This window comes from Eleginops maclovinus, chromosome 7 (genome assembly GCF_036324505.1).
Source record: "Eleginops maclovinus isolate JMC-PN-2008 ecotype Puerto Natales chromosome 7, JC_Emac_rtc_rv5, whole genome shotgun sequence".
Taxonomy (NCBI): Eukaryota; Metazoa; Chordata; class Actinopteri; order Perciformes; family Eleginopidae; genus Eleginops; species Eleginops maclovinus.
In genome coordinates, this window is record NC_086355.1 from 18,143,364 (window position 1) to 18,162,754 (window position 19,391).

The following is a 19,391-nucleotide window of genomic DNA, read 5'->3' on the forward strand; positions in this document are numbered from 1 at the left end:
AGAGACACACTTTGCCATTGACGATGTGGCAGCAATGGAAATAGAATTATATTCCAGCTCACATGAAACCTCAATAGAACAGAAAGATGGGTCAAACACCAGGGGACCGAGAGAATAATAAGCATGAAAAGTGACACACACACAAACACACACACACAAACACACACAAAAACTGGGCAGGGATTCAGAGACACAGATTGAAGGTGATTATAATTCACAGTGAAGTCTGGCTGGTTTAGCTATCAGCAGCTCATCCATCTATTTGTGTGTGTGCATGTGTGGTTGAGCATTCATCAAGGTAGCGGGTGAAAACATACTGCGGACGTATAAATCACAAAGATAGGGGAAGTGGGGAAGAGAAGAGGGAGAAATCAAGTCTACATATCAAGGAAAAAGTGAATGAGCTACTCGGAGAGTATGGACCTTTGGCAAAGGCTAGGCCCTGTGTCACAATGTTAAGGAAGATGAAAAATAATTGTATCCACTGTGATTCTGTTCCAATCCAAAATTAAAGCAGTTTTCGTTGGCCCGCAGGTACATAACTATATGTACCTGATTATGTTTCTCAAAAAACAGTATTAATGTCTTTGCACCATCCAGATCCCTATCATTTGAGTTGCTGTGCAAATGTATTTCTGATCATTTCATCTCATCTCATTATGCAACATCAACAGAAAAGTATGTCTTAGCGGCAGATGTCCATTAGCCACTGTTTTATATGTGTTTGCAAGGTTAATTAAAGCACGACTCAAAAGAAAAAGGAAAAAAGAAATATAAAGCATTGAAGGGAAAGTGTGTAGGATCTACTGACATCTAGTGGTGATGTTGCAGAGTGCAACTACCTAAATACCTTCTGCTCACCCCTCCCTCTTCAAGTGTGTCAGAGAACAGTAGGCCTTTAGGTAAACATCTGAAAGGCCCTCACTAGAGCCAGAGTTTGGTTTGTCCATACTGGGCTCCTGTAGAAACATGGCAGTGCAACATGGTGGACTCGATTCCAACAGATATGAAGGGCTCATTCTAAGATAACAAAAAAAAACACCTATAAGTTTCAGGTGATTCACAAAAATGGAAACGTGTGATGATTTTTTTTAATTTGGTGTTTGCCAATGGATCCCCCTAATCCTATACCAGGGGTGTCCAAACTTATTTCCCTGAGGGCCACATACAGAAAAACATAAGAAGGGCTGGGCCCCTCACTAGAGGTGAGGTATATTGCCTCCTAAGTTAAGTTATAAGTTAGCAAAATCAATCAAACTTAGGTAGATTATTCTTGATACTTGAATATGCTTTATGAAACATATCAGCTCTCCATATGGGTTCATTTAATTAATTGGCAGCTAATTTCTTAAAACAGAAGGTTCAGATTGCTTATAATAAGAGGGAAATATGAAGGGTCTATTTTAAACTTGTTATGTAAATAAGTTATTGGGCTTTTCTTTATCAACTCTGATTTGTTTGAAACATTTTCCAACTTTAATTGACTAAATTTATATGAAAATTGGTCTTTTCACACATGAATACTATTGTGTAATATATTAATTTTACAAATTCAGAAAGTACAACATAAGAAAAGCACAAGATCCAGGTGTTCCACTGACTATTTTGTTATCCGATCAATACAGAACCTTCCACCAAAGTACCTATATGAAGGTGACTGCTCTGCCTCTATGTCAAATAGTGATTTGGGTGAAAAAGTTTAGAGACACAAAGACAGTGGAGAGACTTTCACACAATCCAATATGATTTATTGAAAGACATTTTGATGATTGGACATTTCCTGTAATGTTTCAACAATGGAAACCCTGTTGAAATGTTAATTACAGCCAGCTAAAGGAAATGGTAGCGATATGTTTATTCAGGCTTAAATATGTATTTTTAATGTGAGTAAAATATGTTTGAACTTTCACAAACTCTCCATGACTCCCCCAGGTGGCGATCAGGGTTCACTTTCCAGACTTGTGAGGTTAAAAGAGGAGAAATCATGTTTTTATTTCTTCTACTTGAGACTGATGTGAGAACTCAACCTCTCATCGGTCGACTCCACTCAACTTTACAGAGATACCAGTGGGAAAAGCCTCAGTACTTTACTCTTTTCCTCAGAGTGTGACCATGAGTTGATTTCCGCTGTAACTCAGTACATTTCACCACTGATACTGTTTCATATTTTAAGCTTCGACTTTCATGGGGCTCTTTGGCTCCCTTCAAACGTGTCTTTGCACGTGTGCCACACACATTCAAATGATGAATAGAAGTGAGTGTGAGAGGGCTCCTCTGCTGTGGACCCGTGACACATCTTTGCCACATATTTTTATTGCTAATCAATGTAGATGACACCATTTTTTACACACTGTCACAGGCAATCAATGGGAATTATGCCATGCTTTTTATATGTCACTGGTAATCAATGAGGGTGGCGCTATCACTGCATCTCCTGATCATTACATCTGGTGATCAATAACAAAGCTTGGTGTGAGATGACACGTGTTCATCATACTTGAGTACATGATGATAGGTAGATGTATGTGCGCATGTGATGTGAGAGGACAGGAAATGTGTGAAGGGGCTGAATGGCAAACGTACACAGGGAGGGAACTTGTTCAAATAAAAAACATGGACAAAGGTGGCTGGAAAGAATTTGACACTAGAGAGACACAAAGCTAGGGAAATGGAGCGGCCATATTTCAAACCATCATTCTGCCAAGGCTATCAACACAACATACAGTAGACAACATAACCTCCCTTCCTTCCTTCCTTCCTTCCTTCCTTACTAACTGTCTATAGGTGTTCACAGTGGGGCCTTCAGTGGGTCATTGAAGACACGGTTAATGATGTGTGTGTTAGAGGCACTGTAAATCATGTTCCTCCCTATCAGTGTTTTACTATGTGCCATGAGGTCCTACATGATTGTGAAAGTCAGAACACATATTCTAACTTATTTTGAACAACAGGTAAAATTGCTTGTTTTTGTCTGTTTCTTGAAGTGAGCCAGTTTGTGGATGTATGCTTTTTTGGCCACTTGGGGCAGTGCAACAACAAATTGTCACTAATAAAGTATGCTAAACACATGAGCATTAGCAATAGCAGTTTAATATTTTCTAGTGCCTACCAACTTGGGAAAGAAATATTTGGCTAATAAGTTATTGGATTTACCACAAAGTTCTCCACCTTTTTGCTAAATGTGTACATCTGGTTTTGGGCAAGGATTGGGCAGATTGTTTGATACATGATATTTCCCCACCCTTTTTTTCCACTTTTCTATGTCTGCTTTAAAAAAACAAAACGAAGAGCTGAAAGTCGCTCCACGCTTTTTGAAGCATGTTGAAGCTAACTGCCCTCGATGCAAATTCTCTGGGAGTATGTTACTATGACCAACCTCATTGCATTCATGGTGGTTATTTCATTACTGTTGAATACAAAGAAATACCTTTAAAAAATAAACTTTAACAAAAGACTGAGAGATAAAAGTTTACTTTATAGTTTTATTATAATATCAACCTGGGATATTGAGTATAGTGTTCATAGTTTTCATGAACTCATCATTGATAAATGTGACATATAGTCCTAAAGAATCAGATTAGCTGATTGTTAAACTCTGATATTATTTAAAAGAGCTGAAACCAAGATTTCAGGTGCGCTATAACGTTTTCAGTTTTTTCTGTCTTTGAGTGTGACTTATCTTGTGCATGAGCATGCATTTCTGTCAGCATTTCCCCCACAAAATAATCACAAGTTATTAGAAAGTCCATGGTGCTTTTGTCAGCCGTAGATCGCAAAATAATTCATGTTTACTTTGCAAGTAGTGATGCTATTATTTTAAAAGCAAAGTGAATCCGGAAATGCTGATGTGCAGACATGTTCTAGGTGTGGTGTTCCTGTAAAAACAAGGAACATGTACTGTTCCTCTTATCCAAGTTCTCACCATGTCTGAGCACAAGAGTGATTTATTCTATTTACTTAACCAGGATGAACATTCCAACTGTGGCCAGCTTCCTCTCAGTAGTTTGCAGAAATGTGCTGAGAAATAATTGTTCTCGTTAGTATTTAATATCTTATTCTTGTTGGATGGAGAACACAATACATTTCCCCAGTCTCATATAGCCAACACGCTTCTCAAAGTTGTTATTTTACCCTTTGTGACTCACAGCTCTTTTCATCTAGGTACAATTGCATCTCATTGAACCTTAAAAACCATGCAAAGCTTATTCCATCTACATCCTGCCTTACACACTCACTCCAACTGTTGACCCACAGTTCAAAGTACACAAGACAACTACGAAAATATTTCACATCCTTTCTTCCTGTTCCAAGAGATAGAGCAACAGACAAGTAGACACTTTAAGATAGAGAGGGAAGTTTGCAGTGGAATCAAACTAACCACAGAGCAATCATGTCAGTCACAGACCATCACCAAGAGGTGACCGAGCCATCTGTGTCTCTGTCTGCGGATAAATGACTTGCCATCTAAACAGGAAATAGCCAATATCGCAGTAATACACTGAGGCAGCACACAGAGTGCCCAAATCTCTATTCTGACACTACTTGTGTGATTGTCTGTGTGAATGCATTTGAATGCATCTTAAGGCAAGATTCTACAGGCGAAAACAAGTGTTTGTCCGAGTGTGGGCTATTTTGCTTTCGTAGATATATAGATAGATATAGAAGTGGGCTCTAACTTCCATGTTGCATTGGCTAGATATTCAAGGACACAGAAAGAGTTTGATCAAAACTAATTCTTACATGAGATACCACATTTTTGATCAAAATGCTGTTTTGGAAATACTCATAACAATGTGGAAATATATAAGCCTGGGACTTTTTTTTTATTTGATTGTGCACACTGGGGAAATGGTGTGTTTGAGTTTGGGTGTGTGTAATACATTCATGATGGATTGAGTCTGTGGCTTTATAGATCTACGTGTTGATTTATGACACCGTTGGATTGAATAATGAATGTGTGTTTGTGTTTCGGTATGTGTGTGTGCCATGACTGTTTATCATGAAGAATAATGGTAATCGATTGTTGCACAGATCCTTCACCACTGTGTAAGGTCGGAAGTGATCAACAAGGCATGTACACACCAGGATTGTTATTATAAACTAAAACTGAAACTAAGAACAAAAAAAGCATGACAAAATAATAACTCAAGCTAATTCCAAAAGAAAACAATAGCCTTTTCAGAAATTTTAATAAATGTAATTAAATACATTTTATGTTTAGGTGTTTAGGTGTTAAGTTTTAAGTGTTATATACCACTCTATTAGAGAATACATTTTGTGTAATTTCTCATACCAACAGATATTAAACAGACTTAACATTCAAGGATGTTGAGCTATGTCGCAATTGCTTAACACTAAATTCCTTTTGTTTTTCTTATGCACTCTAGTCAACCGGAGGAAAAAATAGTGTGGTTGATTTCCAAATTAAAGGTTAAAATGTTAAGTAATTTCATGTCATGATCTTGGTTTATGTATTTCCTGTTAAATTTCGTAGAACACTGTCATTGTCTCTTGTCTGGTTTCACTTCCTGTCGTTTTGTTTTCCCGCCATGCTCCTTCTCACTGTGTGTAATCACCCTGCTGCCTTTGGGTTTTGGCCTTCTCCAGCTGTGTCTTGTCATGTGATTGGTTTCTGTGTGTAGATATGCTTGACTTCCCAGTGTTTTCTGCTAGTAGGCTAGTCTCATGGTTTCCTGTGGTTTGGTTGTTAGTTTCCTTCAGTTTCCCATTTAGGTTCCCTGGAGTCTTCTTCTTATTCACTGTGGATTTGCTGCCTCTGTTCCTTTTGACATCACAGTTTGTGCCCTGTTTAGTTTTTTGCTGCCTTGTGTATTAATTAGGGCTGCCCTCGACTAAAGATTTTTCTAGTCGACTAATAGTCGTCAATTCAGGCGATTAGTCGACTAATCGCCTGACGTAGGCTATATGATATTTTATGATTTATAAACAAATTATCTTCTTCTCCCAAAATGGATTCAGTTTCAAAGGCTGATAAATAACATTAATAAAACAGCATGGTACGTTGTGCTTCACATGAAATATAAAATAAAACTGTAATAATTAACCGTTGAAATATAACTTAAACTGTACATGAAGAAAGTGCATGAGAGTCACAGCGCACCGCACAGACCGACCGGTCCGCCCGGCAGCGGTACAAACAGCAGATGCTCCGCCCCGGTAAGGTTTCTTAATGTGTGTGTAAAAAAGCAGAGAGGACACACATTCGGTTTGAATTCTAGTAGTGTCTATCATTCATATCTGAATATGACAACCCAATAAATACTATACTGGATACAGCGACAAATATGGTCGTCGGCAAAAATCCCTCCCCACATTATGCCCTGATCATGAAATGAAAGCTTGAATTAATCGTTTTCTGGCTCAGAATGATTATAGCCTATATTACAGGTTTATGTATGTTGATACAAAGCGAGGCTACTGCCCGACTCACTGCAGCTGCTTTCCTACGAATCTGAGAAAGGAACACACATTGTCGATAATAATAAAGCTCTGTGTTTTGTTATGATGGCGTGGATACGGAGGCACCTTTTTTCCAGTGGAGTTTGCATGACACCCTTTGGGCCTTGTCCCATACATGCTCGGAAGTATTGCACACTTTAGATTTCCTGCCCGACAACATTAACTTAAGGACCAGGCACAGCTCTGAATAAAGTCTGAGGCGGTTTCTGCACATACAGCACGCAGATGCACCTTTTTTTCCGGCTAATGAATAATTAGTCAGACATATTTTTTTCGCCGACTAACGATAAGTCGACTAATGGGGGGCAGCCCCACTATTAATTTGTCTACTTCTTTAGCTTTGTGTTGTGCTTTGCTTTGCTTTAATATACCTCTCTTTTTGTTTTGTTTTTTACAAGTGGGTTACATTTGGTTTCTGCATTTGGGTCCCACTGCATTTGTTATTACAGTTCTCCTGCGATGTATTTTGGGTGGATTTGAGCGACACACTTATGAGGCATTAAACCTAGCCCACAATTGTCACAATTGTCTTCCTCTCCTGCCAGGATCTTGCGGTGGGACTGCTTTGCGAGGTCTAATCTTTCTCTTTGGGTGTTTTGAAGCAAGAAAACAGAAGGTATGTTGATTGGTTAAACAGAGTTGTTATACTGTCCTGTACCTCTAGGTGGCAATGTTAAACAGCAAACATCAGACCAACATCAAGTGAGGCCACATGTCTGGTGTAGTTTGTTGCAAATTGTGTGACTCTTTGCACTTAAGGAGTCCTATATGCTAGTTAACATACACTCTGATATAATTGAAAATGTTTGACTATTGTCAATCAAACATGCAATTTAGGTTGAAAGATCCCCTACATCCGCTCATTGTACACCACGCTTCACATCAAACTCCAAAATGCATATCGAGATTGGTGGTGTTGGGTTCAAAACACAGTGCTTTTCCCAATTTAGATTTTTGGATACAGCAGAAGTTTCCCAAATGATGAAAGCTAAATATCAAAGGTCTTTTTTAGTCTGACTCTTTCTCACTCAGTCTTTGTGACATTGTTTGTGTAGGCGTGCGTAGGCAGTGGTTCGCACAAATGAGCATACAACTGGAGCTTCATTTGGTTTACCAGCAAGTTCAACAAAAGGCAGTTTTCTCTCGGTTTTGTAAAATAGTCCTGTTTATTTCTCATCTTTTCCCCCTTTTTATATTGCCTTTTCTTCTTCTTTCCTTCTCTCTCTCACTTTGGATGTGGTTGGTAATGTCAAAATGTACAAGTCGGCACACTGCTATACACAAACACAACTACACACCCCCAGTAGAAGATGGATAATGCTCTGGAGTAATCAGGCATGGATGTGCACACACAGGAGCCGACTTGTGTTGGCCCCCTGCCCGACTGTCCTCTGAGGAGAGACTGCCCTTTAGCCTACATAAGAAGCAGACTTTTAGGCCTGCATGTGTCCCAATGGCATCATTCCTCATGCTGATGTTGTTTCGGCGTCATGAGCCGTTGGTGGCGGACAATCAGGGTCAGAACATGGTGAGAACAACACATGGCTTTCCATCTAAAGATCATTTATTCCAAAACGAGAGAAAACATTAACGCACCAAACAAGAATCAGCAGTCAGGGAGGGTGTGCTCTTTTGTTTCCATCCAAGCACGTGCCCTTTTAAAGAAGACTTGCTCTATGCTAATCTCTTTCTTTGCTCTCCACTGCCAAACCACTGATGGAATTTAACTTACTAATTACTTGTGTACTGTCCTTAAAGGGATAGCTCAGTTGTTTTAAGTGGGGTTGAATTAAGTACTTGTCCATAGTCAGTAGATTAGCATATAAAAAAGGCATAGGTAAGCCGCCAGTTTGGGCAGGGGCAGCAGAAAAATGTATTTCAGCCACCAAAAAAAACAACCCACGTGAAACAAATGTGTATGTAATATTAAGAATTTTTTGATGGTTTAACTTGATATGATAGAGACCTTCCCGACATGAAGATGAAGATGAGATGAAGCTGATCAGCCACCAGACTCTTTTGATAAAACAGAAATTTTATCTGGAAGAAATATGTTTGTTTATGGTACTGTGGATCTGAAATAACACTTTAAAACAAAAAAGGTCACATAAAATACTAACAAACTAAACGATCAAACACGCAACAAACCACCTTTCTATGTTTTGTGAGTTAAAATGATTGGTTGTCACTTTTGATGAAAGCGATATGTTATGTAGAATAACTTGTTTTTTCAATGGAGTCTGGTGGGGCGAACTTACTAAAAACTTCTGCATGATGACAAACTACAACCTCTGAAGTAATTTTTTTTTTTAAATCAGCCCTTCAAACGTACTGCCCACACTAAGAACCTGTTGGTTTACATTACCATGCTCTTTCAAAAAGAAAATGAATCAGATTATACGCAGACATATACGCAAACATATTCACTTCATTCAAACAACTCTTACATTCACATTTACATATGTGTGTCAGACAAAAGAATAACTCAATGCACAGACACACACTCTGTCCCCATCAGCCGTAAAGTCTGATTTAAACCCCTGATAAAGCATATTATAAGACAAAAGGACCAACAAACAACCACACACACACTTGGCTTTGAATTCCTGGCAGCACAAACTCATCATGGTACTTGATAAAGAGCCTCATAACGCACGCACACACACACACTTACACTTACACACTTACACACTTACACACACACACACACACACACACACACACACACACACACACACACACACACACACACACACACACACACACACACACACACACACACACACACACACACACACACACACACACACACACACACACACACACACACATATAAAGACAGCAGAGTAGATTCACAAACACACATTAGTATAGTTTAGTGAGCGTCCATGCATACAGACTACCTGTTTAAACCAATCATTACATCGCCGCTGGCTCATATGTAACTCTAAGGAGACGAGGGGATGGTAGGTGGATGGATGGAAGAAAGCAATAGAGGGAGTGGAAAGGGATTGAGCAGAGAGGAACAGATTGTTGCAATACCAAGATTCAATCATAATACAGTACTCCACTTTAAGGAAAATATATTTGGATAGCTTTGTTGTAAACAGTTCTACAGAAAGTAGAATAGCAAAAGAGAGGTGGAGAAAAGGGAGTGAACAATTTAACTACCAAACAGAGTGACTGGTTTATTTAAAGCATCAAAGTAAAAGAGGATGAATGGATGAACTGCGAGAATGGGATATTAAGGCAGACAGGTGAGGGGACAAGTGTTTTGATTTAAAGTGGGAGACATAATAAGTGGAAGAATATGTAGCACAGAGGCATGGTGGAAGGGTGTGGCGCTGCGGACAGTCAGGAGAGAGAAAGATGTAAGGATGAGATAAAGAGGAAGGAAAAAGTGGTGGAGTGGGAGGGATCCAACTGGCAGGACGGATGGCTGGTGTGAGGGATAATGTGCAGCAGGGAAAGAGGGAGAGGAGGTGAGCACACAGGAGAATGAAACGGTGTCAGACACAGGGTGATGAATGGGGAACGCTGTGGGCGGGAGCGTGGTAAGGAAAGCTAGATGAGGGGAAGGAGGGACGAGGGAAGGAAAGGAATGATGAAAGGAATACTGATGCAGGGTTAACATCTAACTGAAATCCTATCGTTACCTTATATGATTTACTTATGTAAAAGTTGCAATAACTCAGTCTAAAAATGTGTATGTAAGCAATATCCAGAAATAATTAGTAACAAATGTACTCAACTTACTGTCAGTGTTATACTATGGTATTGTTATTGATGTATGCATTCATTTAACTACCTTTTTATGCTTTTGTTAATTCAACCTGTAAGAATGGATTTGGAAAAATACAAGCATTCTTTGAAAATTAATTGGAGTAGAAGTGTAAGACCCATTTTAAAGGTTTTTCAGACAAACTGCATCCACCGGCAGGTATACAAATGGGCCTTTCCAACATGTCTAAAGGGTCACAGTTTTGTTGAGTTTCACTTTAAGTTAAATTAGGTTTAGGCGGCAACCGTACATGGTTAGGGATAGAAACCAGATAATGTATTGGGTCAAAATATGTGCCATATAGTTCGCTATAGGCCAGCTAAGTGGCCCATGTACTGGGGCTCAGCCTCTATGCAAAGGACTGACTTTTGTCATTTACATACATCACGTAACTTAAAAAAACCCAAATTGACAGACACCATACAAACTCTGGTATCCTGTGTTTATTTGAACGAAATATTCTTATGGACTTCATCCAGACTTATGTCCAGGCAGATACTCCTGATAACGGCCATTTAATGGGCTCAAATCATTCAAAGTGAGTGTGGTAAAACAAAAGGCAAATACTTTGGTAAAGTACATGTAGCATGCCTCAGCATTGTTCTCTGCACTCAAGTAAATGTACATAATTACTTTCCACCATTGTAATTTTAATGGGAATCCAGCCACCAGTTAAGATATCTCGTACTGGACAAAGTGATGGGCAAGTCAGACCCAATTGATGCCCCATCAGCCATGCTCCTTGCATGGCTACAATTTAATTGTGTTGTTAGCACAGTTATAATAAACTGTTGGAGGAATAAACAGAAAAAAGTTGTGATAGTCAGATGAAAGAGTTTGTAAATGAGAAAATGTTGGCTGGAGGTAAAGTGGGTGGAAACAATAGATTGATAGATGGACGTGGCAGGACACGGTCCTTGACTAATGGTAAACGAAGGTGGCAGAATGGACGGAGAGAAGAGCTGAGAGGGCGGGTGGTGAGGCACAGATGGATGGGCAGAGTGTCATGCAGCTTAACTAATGTTTCCCAGGCCTGTAGTTCAATTCCTATTCAGAATTAAAGCTCCATCTATCACCACAATGTGCCTCGTTAGCAGCAAAGTCGTAACCAATCCCAATACAACCATTTACATTTTAAGTAAGACGGACGATGGAGCTTTTATCTTCCCTTGTTCCCGTCTGTCTGTCAGTCTGTCTGGATCGGTTTCATTCTTTCTCTGTCCATCTATCAACACTTACACAAACACATTATGTATCAAATACATATTCATGTCCAAAGACAAGCTGTGGTGGTGACAGACGAAAGAAATCGATGCAGAGACACTCTGCCTTTCATTAAACCCTGAAACCAAACACTGAGAAAAGAGACATATCCTCCCACAACTGCATATTATTTTTTCCACTAAATTATTTCTCTGTCAGGCAGAATTGTGGGAAGTGATTTTGATAATAAAGGACATACAATTCATTAGACTCTTTATCCCTGCTTGGGTATTCTTTATTATTACGGTACGCATAACACTATACAGCTCTAGCCTAATTAAAATGGTGCGATCCATTTTCTTCTGCTTTTTTGCAATTGTTTGTAGAAAATATACATATATCTCAGTGTCTGGCAAGAGCACAGCAGCCAGCTAATAATGACTGGGTTGTTTTTCACATAATTCAATTTCAGTGAATAACTGCAATAGGTCTTAATTGCTTTTGGTTTTGCTTACAATAAAGCTGAGTCATTTCTTAAAGTGTGTGAAGGAAATTGGAACGGTTTTTCTACCTTCAATATTTACAACATAATTATAAACATGCCACTGAGCCTTAACTAGATCAATGTAAATCTAATTCTCAATGCAATAATACATTTTGATATGCTATGAGAATTAGGGGGATGCATGCATTTAAAGACAAGGCAGAGCGTTGAACAGAGCATACACTTCTAACTCTAAACTGGGCCATCTCAGGTGCATTAAAACACAAATATGCAATTAATTAAGTGTTCACAGCGGTCAAAGTAGTCAGTGAAGGAAATTAAAAAAGAGAAGAAAATGGGCAAGAACTGAGAAAAAGATAGGTACAGTTTATAAAGATATCAAGTTATTTAAAAGTGATAAGCTTATAAGTTGTTGCATCACTTTGTTTTTCTGTTTTTATCTTGGACCAAGTTTATTGTGTTTCAGGATATTTTGTTTCATAAGGAAATTAGACATCAGGTTGATCTCCTGTGCTGACCTATCACCATCAACATTTCAGCTTACATTCACACCTGTAATTGCAGTGTTATAAAACCCATTTACAAAGTATTGGATTAGATTTAATGAATGCATGACAGTAGGCAATTTGGAGAATGGACTTGGAAGAAAATGGAAAATAGAGGGGTTAAAAAATAATTTATATTGCTGAGAGTTAACTACGTTTTTAACTTTGGACATAGTCAGGCTACCTGTTTTTCACTGCTTCCTTCTGTGCTTAGCTAATTAAGTTTTCTTCATTCTTTTCAAGGGAGTGATCCTCATCACATGTAAAACCAAACACAGGTGGTTTTGAAGCTGCCGATGTGTACTGCACCTTTTGTTTCCACCAAAATAAGTGTTCTGGGTATAATTCTGCATAATCTGTATTAACAAATATCTGCAGATGAATGCAGATTTTGTCCACAAGACTTTGGTCTCAGAAGATTCCTTGTTCTTGTATATGTTTGCAGTCCGAGCAATAATGACCAATCCCATTGGAGCTGGAATCCATTGGCTACCTTCTGAATATTATTTTGCTTTATTTAAATCTATCTTCATTTACCTGCAGATATCTGTTCAATAGTAAAGCTACAGACATTATCTCTCTATTTGAACAGGTTCCTGCGTCTGAAGGGCACACAGGAAGTCTTGGCCCAGATATCAGTTATCTAGATATCTGCTGGCTACAGTAAAAACCCCAGAAGCATTGGCCGCTCCCCCAGAGACTAAATTGTTGCGAGACCAAAAGTGAATGGGTTGAATGGAGATTGCAATGTAAGCCAAAATCCCTAGAAAAAAAATCTGTGTAGGGTGTATTAAGAGTATATTGGAGGATAGGATCCAGCCCCTCAACCTCTCTAAGGATAAGTGGGTATGATAATGGACAAATGGATGGAAGTATTACCCTTGATACCTCTATCTCTGTCTCTATTTGTTACCCTACCTCTCCCTCCTTTGCTAAACTTCCCTACTCGTCATCCATCTGTCTCTATCAACACTCGCCTACCCTCTTATCTGTTCCCTTCCTTTAGCACTTCATGTCTTTGTCGATCTCTACTTTGCTTCAATTCCTTTCTGTCTCTGTCCCTCTGTCTGTCTGTCTCTGCTGACGGTGGCCATTATTAAAAGCTGTCCTGTCAGATATGTCACTCATGGCTGTTATTGATGCCCCTTCATTACTCATTATCGTTGAGTGCCTGTATTAGTGCTGACTGGCCATAAACTGGCTCTCACACACACACAAATATACACACACTGTTGCACATTTTGCATGGACAAACACACACAATGTGTAAACTGACGGACAGCAAAATAATGGAAGATTGTATTGTGTCACTCAACCTCTGTCGGTTTTGGGAGAATCTTCCTGTTGCTTAACAATTTCATTAAAATGAATGAAAATCATACCAAAATGTTGAAAATGACTCAGTATTTGCAATTTACCATACACTATTATGTGCTTTCATTTGAGTGAGTTGAATCTTCTTCAAAATACGGATAAGTGAAGTAGTACTGAGGTACTGATAACATCTCAACATGCAATATCTCTTTCAGAATTAACTAATCTGAATCCATTTCCCAACCCAACCCATCATTTCCATGGGTGTGAATAATGGTGCTATAAAGGTGTAAACATAAATAATTTGTCAGACAAACTAACAATAGCTTTACAGCAGCTGTTGAAAAGAACACACATGAGGGAGTCTAGCCTTTGATAATGGTCTATTGTAATATGGAGCTTTATGAATATCTGCCATATGTAATCTATCAACCTGAAGCGCCAGATGGTTTGTTTATACAAAACCATCTGAAAAGCCGTCCTTGGAAATAGTTTAGAAAAATGCTGGCACTTTTTTAATATACTAGTCAGGTGATTGTACTATCTATCACTTAAAATGTTTTAGAGAATACCATCTTTTTCACTGAGCCTTCAGTGGAGCTCTTTTCAATTTCTTTCAAAGAAACAAATACTCCCAAGTTCTTTTATAACTGATTCTATTATAGCATCAGCACAGAAAATGGGCCTCATATGAAGCAAATAGCTACTTCTCTGTGTTGGCCCACACACTGTGGCTCCTCACAGGCAGGAAGTGCTCTGATTGGCCCAGTGTAGAAAGGATAGGACGCACTGGGAATCAATTTTCTTAGGATTAGCCAATGACACACTCCTTTAGGAAACCCTTTAGCAGGTCTTAATACTATTTACTCGTGAGCACAGATTTTGACTGATGTTTTCAAACTATGGTCATTAAAGTTAATATTCAACCCACAAGCAACATATCTTTTGAACTTTCTCAAAAATAAATTGGAATTTTCAAATATAAGAGTTCCCATTATTTTGTAGACAAAAAGCCATAAATATTATCAATAATAGTATTGGGATGGTAGATATGTTATTACTTTGTATGGTGGCTAGTTGAATGTGTTTGTTTTATATAAAATGTGCTGAATTTTAGCACGCCAGCATGAAAAACACTGGTCTGGGAACACATGGAAGATTTCATTGGTTATGTGTTTTGGATAGAGGGGAATAGAGAGGAATGTCATGGATGAAAGAAAGGGTGGCAGTGTGATTTCTTCTTTATACAACGGTTAATTCAAATGATCCTTCTCACACACCTCTCACTCATCCGCTACTGTTAACACAACACTGAGTCTGATTTATAGGTCACAGGATACCGCCGCTGTTTATACTACAGATACCTCCCTCTCTCATTTGAGAAAACCATGCACAGTGTAGAGTTATCTGACAGATGCCTTTTATGGGTCTGACACTCATTCTACTGTTTGCGAATACGTTGATTTTATCAGACCCCACACACGCCTTCACACAGAGGGGCATATGGAAGTACTTTCCCCTGTTTGTCTATGTGCTTGTCTGTGTTGTCCTTGGGTTTGGTCACATGCCATATGAAGCCATGTTGGCTGAAAGAGTCATTGAGTGCACTGGCCAAGGAGAGGTAATGTTGGAATTACTTTTTTTCAAATGTACAGAAAACTGAAAGAAAATTGAATGATGCTTCTCAATCAAAAGTTCATAGTCATCAAGGTTACGGTCTTGTCTTCAACCAACAGAAGCAACTTAAGAAAATCCAATATAACTCTTAAGAGCAGTAAGTTGTATACACTTTGGATTTTATTGGTGGTTTTTAAGTGCACAATCAACAATTGACAAACAGGACAAGTATATATTTCTATTGAAAATGTAATTTCCAACAGAGCTAATACATTAATGGTTGTTCACCGCACTGGTACAAAATTGGAAACTGAACATATATATTCATAACAAAATCTGCCTTTTGAACACCAGTTGTTGTTGCTAAATTCAAGCAAATAATTCAACATTAGCAACTTTGGCTTTTAGTTGAGGTTGTGTTTCTGGCCAACTTAGGTCCAACCATTAAGTTTGCTAAGTGTTGTTGAGATTGAGACCAGCTCCTGAGAAATATTTAGTTTTTTAGCCGCACAATGCTTCACTTTGTGATTCCCGAGTGATCTAGTCATCCCATGGGTGATGTCCAAAGTTTGGAAAGGTAGTGTACAGTGAGTTTTTCAAAGTAATAGTGATTGGAAACTGTTGCGGGCCATCCCACATTTTTTGTAGCTCTTTTAGTATTGTACTGCGGCTGCCTTTAAAAGTATGTTCTGACGCATTCAGGATTCATTCAGTTTGGACACTACTTTGTCAGAACATTGCTTCTTGAACTTACAACCCTTTGCGTAGACATCTCAAAGGATTGTGAGTCAGAATAGCCAGAAAAGCATACCGACTTGCATACTTCAAAACGCAGCCCAATGCAGTTGTGGCGCAATATCTTGACACATCTATTGTGAGATACTTTACTACATTTTCTCTCTCTGGCATACCCAATATAGTAAAGTAGTATGGTATGTGGAATGCACCAAATGAGATAAAAGCCTAATTATGTAATTTTATCCATAAGATGTCATATTAATTGATCCATTAAAAACATTAATGCAATACCAAAGGGATGCTTTTAAAGGGGGCGCATAAAACAAATCTTTAGCCTTTTTATATTCAGGTTATGTGACAACACCACTGTAAAAAACCCTGATGTATTTTTAATGGGACAGAGGCTATATTGACAACCACAGGTACAGTGCATGTGGGGTTGCATCGGTAAAGTAATAAAGAGACTGCGGGGTTGAGGACTTGCAAACTAATTGCGCTGTGATGAATTTCTCTTGGAACAACGAGCAGCATCTGAATGCTGCCGTGTCCCCTTGACTGATTATACTGCACAACCTCCCCCTTCATCCATCATACATCTTTATGGCTTCTTAAGGGAATAGTTTGTGAGCGTATTCAGTGTATATGTACTTTCATGTTTGTTAGCATGTGTCTTTGTTAGTCTCTGTGCACACACACTAATATATATATACTCGTGTGTAGGGTGTTGGGTCGGTGTGTCAGGAGAGGAGTGGTCAGGCAATTAACCAGCTGCGCTAACGATCATCTCACTGCAGAATCACACAATGTTTTACAGCAGCGTAGCGCACTTTACTGCCTTTGTTGTCACGGTGATATAGTATTCTCCACCATAAAGTGCTGATACTGGTTGATGGTTTTGGCCTCCTCAGGGTTGTTCCTTTACACACAGGCACACACAACGCAAATGTGTTTCCCCCCTGTCTTATACATACACACACATTACCATTCTTTTATAGGGTGTGTGTTTTTTATGTCTAGTGTCTACTGGTCTGCCCTGGGACCAATCTCAGGCTGTAGATCTCCCTTATCATAAAACGAGTGTGGTATAGAGCAAGACTGTGGGTAGGTTGGTAGCCATGCTGGAAAAATGTCTTTGTTCGTCTCCTCTGCAGAAATCTTCCATTAATACCAACCACTGCGGGCCATTGATTCAGAATTGTTAACCAGAAAAACAAACAGGAAATGGAAGTCCTATTAGTTTGAAATCCAACAAGCTTTCCATAGCGCGTGCTTGGTAAGAAGGAACATTTCTCATAAAATGTTTCAAATAGATTCAATGCATGCAACACAATGATGAACTTCTTCACATCAATATATATCTATCTGTTTTGTTAAGGAGGTTATTTTTGGGAAGGTAAACTCAGCCGAATCAGTAAAAGTATCAGTTTCCTTGGTAACAGCATACAGGGTTTCTAACAAAGAAAGAAGAAGTAAGTTAAAGTTTCTCATATAGACACCGTCCAAGGTATCAATTTCTATGGACATTTGAATAGACATTCATGTCCTTAGAGGAGACATTTTGTCTAGCGCCGTCAACATTTTAAAAGGGGGATCTTTTTGTGTGTTTTAATATGCACATAACCTTCTTTTTGCTATTTGTTGTAAATACTTTCATTCAGAACATAGATAATACCGGAATAAAAAGCAGATTTATTTTGCAGAACTTTTCTCCCGCGTCAAAAAATAAAGGCATCATCCAATGAAATTGTCCACAACAGATGTCACACCCAGATGTCTACTACAGTAGTGTAGCTGAGGATTTCTGAGGATCGTTAAACAACAATGTATTTCAAACCACGACGGCAAGCTTAATTGCTCATTTCAAATTTGTAGAGTACAAGAAAAACCAGATCTGCAAACTTCTGTTTTTACCTTTCAAAGTAAAAGCCTTAAACATGTACACTGAATAACTACCTTATTTGCCAATGTGAACCCAAATTAATTCGAAGTATTTTGGCTAAAAGAAACTTGATAAGATTGATGTGCAGATCTATTTGAACCCAGTTGCAACGATCGTAAAATTGCGCCGCCCGTGTACAGACAGGCCTTTAGTCTTGTTTCTGCAATGAACCACTGCAAAGCCACTCATTGTTTAGATTTCAGATATGACGTGTTTCAATCACGATACACAAGTAATTGAGGTGTACAAACACTTTTATGCTCCCTCTGTAGATAAAGCCGAAGAAATATTTGGAGTCTAGCATAACTCATCATTACCACACAAACACTGTGAGAACTCAAATTCACCTCACACAAAACTACCATTAAACACATACACAAGCAAACACACACAAGCACCATAAGCCTCAAATTGCAACAGATGCTTACAAACCATTACAGAAGCATAAGCACCACCATAAACAAACCCTCATGGTCACATCAAGAAAAAGTTTGCTGACAAAGAGCTTGTTAATGTTGGCTTTGTTTGATGACTCTTTGTTGATGCTGTTTACTGTTTATGCAGCCAGTAAACTCCTCATTCTGTATCTGCTGCAAATATAAAAGTTATACGTCAAATTATTCCCTGCCCACTCCTTCTCTCCAGGAGCGGCTGCAGACATTCTTACTTGATATATGTTTGTACATCCTTTCGTGTGCTAGAAAAGTGTATAAAAGAGTAATGGCGTTTCGGTCTATGTGTGTGTTAGCTGTCTCCCGTGTGTGTATGCGAAGTATGGATTTATGTGTGCATGCCTCACTTTGTGTGCACTTCTGTAAGTGTGTGTGTGCATGTGTGGTGCACCAGGTCTTAATTAATCTCTGTCATTAATAATTTAATCATGGCTTTTTGTTTAATAAACAGTTTGGCAGTGATGTATTGCGGTTGGGTCAGGTAATTTGATTGGCGGTGGAAATGAGCTGGTTATGCATATGTCTCCCTCTCTCTCTCTGGATATTACTGCTGGCATTCAGGACCGGCGAGTGTGCACACACAACAGGGGGAGGGCAATTACGCTAAGATGCCATAATGATCAGTGATGGATGTAGGGAGAAGGAGGTTCTTTCGGAGCACATTTCAGCTAATGGAATAACACTGCAGGAAAAAAGCAGCAAAGAGAATTTTAAGAATTACTTTCTATTGCAAAGTACATTTCCATCAATGTCTCTTCAACTATTATAAACTGAGGTTATGTGTTTTTTTTCTATGGGAACAGTTTATTCATAGGTC